The following is a 5,664-nucleotide window of genomic DNA, read 5'->3' as shown; positions in this document are numbered from 1 at the left end:
CTAAAGGAAAAAGAATAAACATATTAATACAGATGACAGTTCACATATTCAGAAGGAAGACTATAAAGAAAAGCATTTCTATTAATAGCATATATGACCAGGACAGGGCTACCAAGCTAGTAAATAGATTTACAGATTTAGCAGCTGTTATGTACAGATAGTAGTGCAAAAAATGCAAGTCACTTTACCCCCCATGAATCATTTGTTAAGCTGGGCATGGAAGATGAAAAATGAACTCACAAGGCAGTGAAAAAATCCTTAGACTATGAAAGTATTGCTTTAAAGACAGCCATAAGAATTTATTTTCTCTCTGCTCATCTCAGAGGTGGTTTTAGGTTCCCACATGTCCAAAAGAGCAGCTGCACTTGGAGAAAATGCCACCAGCTCCTGCAGAGTGTGTGCTGACAGTCCTGCAGCCTGGAAGGAGCACATGGTTCCTCCACACCTCGATCCCAGAGCCACCTGCCCAGGGCTGTCCCTGTGCTGCACTGGGAAGTGTAACCAGGTGTTCCCTGTGACTGCCACTGGTCTCACTGGGAGCAAGTGATTTCTGGAAATTCATCTGCTGGGTTTGCTGAACTTTTGAGGAGCTGGGGTTACACCCCGACTGCCTGGGGGCAGGGATCCATGTGGATAAAGAGCCCTCTGAGCAGGGAGGAAGGAAAGGGCAGAGACACCTGGGTTATTTGTCCAGGCTGGCATCATGCTATAAACACTAAAAGCACTTATCTATATTCAAAAGCGTCGTACCAGTGTTGAAAACATGCAGGCAAATCCTCAGATTAGCTGGAATGCACCAGCAGAGAACATGGCAAACACTGGGAACGCTCGACCCGAACAAGTGGCAGATTGGGGTGTTTCCTAATGCCATCCTAACCCTGCTGGGAGGGCAGACAGCTTGGACCTCCTCCACTGAGCCTTCCAGGGCCTGCCAGCCCATGTGCCCGAGGTCACGGAGCCGGGCAGGCTCGGGGAAGGCAGCCACACACGTGGGCACATTGGAATGGACCCACTGCAGGCACCCACACTGACACAGCCACGAGCAACACACTGGGCAGGGCTGAAATCCTTCACACACACTGCTGGGTGTGCAGCTCCACTCCCTGGGAAGCCTGACTGTGGAGCTGCTGCACACAACTGCACTGGCTACTCAAGAGCCTCTATTCTTCCCCCTTTTTCTGGTAAGATAACACCCTAGAAAGGAAAAAGCAGAATCGACTGGAGGCCAGAAAAAGAAATTCAGCTACTGGATCCATCTGCTATGAACTGCCCTTTATTGTGACAGTCTTTGTCCTGGAGAAAATGACAAAGAAGAAAAGAGGTCACCCCACTCAACAATTAGAGCATGGGGTGGGGAACCGACTGGTTCCCACCTGACAGGGAGAGAAAAATGAACAGGTTAAAAACAAATAAATAATCATAGAAACAACAGCTGCTGCACTTTCCATTTCAGAAAGAATTTACTCAGCTTGCTGCTGCAGCGCTGGATACAGCAAATGAAATTCCACGTTCAAGCTTTAATTACATGAATTGTCTCTAACATCAGAACTTTGGTATAAGTTAATTAATGCAGAAATTGGCACTAATAGATACAGTTTCAGACTCATTTGATTATCATCAGAAGCTAGTGACTTCATAAAGAAAATAATGCTTACTTTATGCAGAAGTTGCCAATCATTCAGAAAAATACAAGGTGGGGTATTTTGAATGTTACAGCAAATTAAACTTTTTAAAGCAGTGTAACCAGAAAAGGGTTATTTTAAAAAGTGCTACTTTTGAAAAGCTGATTGCCCAACACTATAAAAATGGTCAAGCCATAAATGCCAAGTTCATTTTTATTTCACTTTGGAGGTAACTATCTTTCAAACCCAACAGCTGGACTATTTAATACAATCTGGTGAATCAAAGTATAATTCTTCACTGGGCTCACAGTGGGGAGTCTGCATTAGTGTATGGCAGCATTCCAACAACTGATGCACAGCCAAATGCTCTGAAGTCTGTTTCATTTATAACAAAAATGGATAAAATGGCAATCATATTTACCACCTTCAAAGGACAGAAAAATGAAAGATGTCGATATAAAGTAGTTTAATGGAGGAAACTTGTGATTAAATCAGCGTTTCAAGCATAAAAATAAGAATTACTATCTGACTTCCTTGTACTAGTACTCCCTTCTTCAAATCCTTTACAGTGGTGCAGCACCAGCCTGACAGTGCTGCTCTTACAGCTGAGGCACTGTTAAAAATTATTAACCTTATTTATCAGGTATTCATAGCTCACTTTCAACAGTTTGTCAAGAGCAGAACATTTCAGTGCAAGAATGAACATAATTTTGGTGCTCCCTTTCAAAAAACAGTTTTACTGCTATGAATAAAGCTGGGAAAAGCAGACAGTTTGCCACAATTCTCAACAATTACAAATTTGTCTAGCCAAGGTATTTGCATTTAGTTCTATGCAAAGCTCTTCCCTCATTAAAACTGTTAATGCTGTTATCAGTATTCTTTTTATTTGCCCAACTATATATTTAAGCTAGAAATTGAGAACCTAGTTCTATTTGTACTCATTCACACACAGTTGTTCATAGGTCTGCATATATTTTTATGACTAAAATCTGTACTGGGTAATTCAGATTTAGATGATAAATACACTTTAGATTAATTGTATGGGATATGCAAAGTCCCATGCAGTACTGAGCACTGCCTGTGTGTAGTGGGTTGACCCTGGCCAGATACCAGGTACCCACTAAAGCTGCTCTCTCACTCCCCCTCTGCAACTGGACAGAGGAGAGAGAAAAAAAAACAGCTAAGGGTTCATGAGTAGAGATAAGAGCTGGGAGAGCTCAGTGACTGATCACCTTCATGGGCAAAAGAGACTCAAAGTGGGGACAGTACTTATATTTATTACTAACAGGATAAGAGCCAAAGAGTGAGAAATAAAATAATCTAAAAACACCTTCCTCCACCCCTCCTTCCTTCCATGTTCTCCCTCCTCCCCCCCAGCAGTGCAGGGGGACAGGAATGGGGGTCACGGGCAGTTGTTGTTTCTGTCACTGCTCAGGGAGAGGAGTTGGAGTCCTTCCCCTGCTCCCGTGGGGTCCCTCCCACAGGAGACAGTCCTTGATGGACCTCTGGTGTGAGTCCATCCCTCGGGCAGCAGCTCCTCCCACCCTGCTGTCCCGTGGGTCACTCCTCCATGGGGTCAGTCCTTCAGGAATGAGCTGTACGGGTGTGGGTCCCCCACAGGGGCCACGAGTCCTGCCTGGGAAAAACCTGCTCCAGCCTGAGCTTCCCTCTATATGGGCTGTAGGACCCTGCTCCATCCTGGGCTTCCCTCTCCACGGGCTGCAGGTCCCTGCCAGGACCCTGCTCCAGCCTGGGCCTCCCACGGGGTCACAGCCTCCTTCCTGCATCCACCTGCTCCAGTGTGGGAGCCTCCATGGGCTGCAGGGGGGTCTCTGCACCCCGATGCTCCCCCCCATGGGCTGCAGATGTGTTTATTAAATATTTTAGAATTCTTAAGAAGACAGGGGAATAAAAAAGACAACATGAAAGACTAATTCTGAGCAGTAGCAAAAAATACACCAATCCCAAGTTTTGGAAGTCTTCAACGAACAAAAAATTCCATCCCACTACTACCAGTATTTGTCAAAAGGAAATTATGAGGAATACAAACAGTGACACCAGTGATTTAGTCCATTGTTCCCTTCTCTGATACCAGTGCTATCTGTAACACCAGATATCTATGAAAAAAGTGCAAGAAACCTTCTCCATTTCAGAATGCCCTTGCTAAATCCAGTAGAAAGGTGGCCAACACAGCAGCCAGCAGAACAGCACTGCAGACTTCCTTTAGTATGGAGACTGTTCCCGTTTTTAGGCGGGTTTTTTTGAAAATGCTCAAAAGGATTGGCAAATTCATTTAAATGAAGAATCCTGGAGAGCTTCTACCTGCACTGAGAGGGAACACAGAGTACACGCTAAGAAAAATGTGTGACAATAACTTTTAAAACAGTTAAAACTGAGAACATCCTCAAACTTCCAGAACACCCCATTGTTTTGTTCATTTGTTGGTCAAACTAATTTGTCCATGTTCAAGCTGCACTGAAAACCTTTGCAGTTCTGTGAGGCTGAGGCTGAGCTGCTCCCTGCAGAGCTGGTAGATGATTTGGGGGTACTAAGATTACAGCCAGGAGAAGGAGGACAAATCCTTTAATTGTATAAAATCATCAGATTAAGACCAACCCTCTCTATAGTTCACTCTGTTAGCAGAGAACTCTGCTGCCCAGAAACACAATGTTTACAAAGTGCTAAAAAAACCCCCACCAAACACCCAAAAAACGCAGAGCCAGACACACCTTTCCCTTCTGTGCCTAAGCACTGCAGGGGGTCACGGGAACTCTGCTCCCAAGGGAACAGATTGTCACCCATTCTCTGCTAAGCAGGTGGCACAGAATTACACTCATGCTGGGTTAAACACTGGGAAGAGATTTGCAGAGGAAGTTACCTTCACACTCAGTAAGGCCTCAGTTTCTCTCCAGGACACACATCACTGATGTCTCCCCCCTAAGCACCACCTCAGCAAAATTTTATGCATTCCAAATCACCTGCTTAATGGTTTCACACCCTTCTAACAATCTCCTGCACTGAAATAACACCTCACCTAGAGTTCTAAACTCCAATCTTTCTCCTGAGTTAGGTTACAGAATCACAGAACATGCTGCCTACATACTGATCATAGATATATTTTCAGGGGTCTTTTTCAAGGGTGTGACCTTCTTCCCCCATGAGATGGGGTGTGCTCCACTGCTACTCAACATGAATAAAGTATGATGAATACAGGGCTGTTCAGGTGTAAATGTCTGCAAGTATCACCTCCTCCCTCAGATCACAAGCCTTAATAAATGGATAGTGTAGCAAACAGAAGCATTTCATGCACAACTATTCCTACGGTTTCCTATAGGAAGCTGTACATTAAAATCTAGGTGAAGAAAAAAGAATAAACCCTGCACTGCAAGAGACACCTGGTAATTATGAGATGTGCAGTCCTCTACTGGGCTGTGAAAGGTTTGCTTGGCTGCTGCAAGCAGCTGAAACAAGTCATACCTTTGTGAGATTTCAAGGAATTGCAAATGATGAGAGGACTGCATCCTTTAACCTCAGGTATGAACAAGGAGAAGAGGAGCCACAATATATTTTTTGTATGCCCTTGTAATTCAGGGTATCTGGTCCAGGCAGTGTACTGCTTGTTTATTTAACACAGGCTACTTCAGGGAATGTGGTACAACCTGTAGAGGGAAAACCCTGTGCTTCAGAGCAATGTCCTCAGAATACATGGTTTGGGGGAGTACTTTCACTGAACCAGCTCTCACAGGGTCCCTGGGCCACCCATTAAAGGCTGGATCACATCTCCTGGTTTAGTTTCACTCACCCAATGAATCCAGGAATCCAGTTTTTGCACTAAGAACACTCCAGGATACAAATCAAAGCACAGCAAACAGGGACAATAGGCAGATTTGCTTCAGAAGTGCTCTGCTGATCCAAACTAAACTGCTGGTACAGATGTCCCCAGGGGAGCCCAGCAAACGGGCTAATTACAGAGCTGAGCCCTGACATGTCAGCCAAAGGAACTTCCCTCTGATGCCTGCTTCCAACCAGCCCTGCTTCCAAC

General features: G+C 44.8%; 1 protein-coding gene across 3 annotated transcripts in view; it reads right to left on the bottom strand.

Moving 5' to 3' along the window:
- SHTN1 (shootin 1) overlaps positions 1-5,664 on the bottom strand; it is a 57,671-nt gene that overhangs the window by 1,530 nt on the left and 50,477 nt on the right. The window lies entirely within an intron of this gene.

This window comes from Neopelma chrysocephalum, unplaced genomic scaffold (assembly GCF_003984885.1).
Source record: "Neopelma chrysocephalum unplaced genomic scaffold, ASM398488v2 Primary Assembly neopelma1_347, whole genome shotgun sequence".
NCBI lineage: Eukaryota > Metazoa > Chordata > Aves > Passeriformes > Pipridae > Neopelma > Neopelma chrysocephalum.
This window is presented reverse-complemented; position numbering and strand designations above follow the sequence as displayed.